The sequence below is a fragment of the Cariama cristata genome, unplaced genomic scaffold (assembly GCF_000690535.1).
Source record: "Cariama cristata isolate BGI_N322 unplaced genomic scaffold, ASM69053v1 scaffold1685, whole genome shotgun sequence".
Classification (NCBI taxonomy): Eukaryota; Metazoa; Chordata; class Aves; order Cariamiformes; family Cariamidae; genus Cariama; species Cariama cristata.
Genome location: NW_009619078.1, coordinates 87,513 through 89,422, shown reverse-complemented (window position 1 = coordinate 89,422; position 1,910 = coordinate 87,513).

The window sequence follows — 1,910 nt, the reverse complement described above, 5'->3', positions numbered from 1 at the left end:
GGCATTAGGCATTGGAATGTGCTCCCCAGGGAGGTGGTGGAGTCACCATCCCTGGAGGGGTTCAAAAAACGTTTAGATGTGGCGCTTCAAGACATGGTTTAGTGGGTTTAGTGGGCATGGTGGCATCGGGTATACGGTTGGACTTGATGATCTTTGAGGTCTCTTCCAACCATAATGATTCAACGATTCTTAAAACAGTAAAAATAGGTAAACTGATCATGTATTTTAAAAATTAACCCATATGCTGGTTAATATATCATAGCGTTAAATTCAAAGCCTTTACTCTGTGACTTCTGCTGGTTTAAAATCAAAGCATTTTGTAAAACCCTACAAAACTATCCCTCCCTTCCTCTACCCCAAGCACTTTCTTGCTTTTAATTTCTGGCAGGATGCATTGCAAGGCAGCCTGGCCCTGGGTGGTCACAGCTACCCCAGGGCTCGGCCCAAGCAGTGTGGGAACTACACCCCCGAGCTGGCGGACCCAAGGTCTCCAGCCAAAGGGTTCTCCATCGCCTGGTGTCACCTTTCCCCTCTCCACTACTCCAGAAGATAAACTATAGTTAAGTTTATGGGGACAAGTATCCCACGCAAAAATTACAAATGTATATTGCACAAAAGAAAAATTTACACTGGGCTTGTCAGAATAAGCTAGACAAATATATTTTCCCAAATACTGCAAACTTACACTGTATGTATTTAACATTTTTTTAAAAATACTAAATCCATTGTTACAGAACCTAATCGATTCTTTTTAGGACTTGAATGCTACTTAGCTAGCTTAAAACTCAATAAACCACCATAATGTGATGAATTGACATTGCTACCTAGCAAGTTAAAAAGGCTGCAGCAGGAGACTTTAGTCTTCAACGTGGTCATCCAAGAATCAAAATTAAAGCTCTTAATTATACAGAACGGTATTAGTTATATTTTTAAAGGGATCACACTTGGAAAATATGAATTTAAGTAAAGCAAGTTCTGAGAGGAGAGCGATCTTTACAGTAAGTTTAGCTGTAAGAATATTTCAGATTTTCTTAAAAGTGACAACATTGTGATTAGAGACCAATTACAAAACTAGAAGCAAAAAGATCAGAGGATAATTAAGGTATCTAACTATTTCCACAGACATAAGGAGAAAAAACAACCTGAGGAAGTAAGTGTAAAGTAAATACAGCCTAAGCAGTTAAGTGCATTTCAGATTATGAACGAACAAATTTCACAGATCCCTGATAATTTTCAAGCAGTTCTGGAAAAACGTTTTTGGGTTTGCTTGGGTTTTTTGGGTTTTGGGGTTTTTCTTGTTTTTTGTTTTTTTTTTTTCATAGTACTCACCGTTTTTAGAAGTCTGGATTCTACTGTAAGCAAAATCAACACAGCCAGAAATTCTCAAGATATCACAGGCAAGCGTCTAACCGTTCCTCTGCTGCCATTGTGCCCCAGTCTCACTCTCACGGTCTTAACCCAGTGTTGCTTGGGTGCTCCGATTCATTTAGAGTTTTCCCATGAAGAAATTACCTTGGGCATCAGCCTGCTTCTTTTCTTGTCTGACTGGATTAACATTGAGGAACCTGCAGATGACAATAAAGGTATTGCAGTGAAAAATGACGAAACAAGTTACAAACACACCCACAAAACTGCCAGATTGCCACCTTTGCCAGGAGTCCCAACAGATGAATCACACCTGCGTGGTCTGTACCCTTCCTCCTGGTGGAGGAGGCACCTGCTCTTCTGTATTTAACAGATCTTCTAGACTTTCAAGACCAAAAAGAATTCATGATCAAAACCTGATCAAGTTAATGCATTACCCTTCATAAATCAGAGGTGACACTACTGACAGCATCTTGCACAACCAAAAAGCTCAATGACCAAATAATAATCTTTTCTTTATGGGCTGCACCCATAAGGGGTGAGAG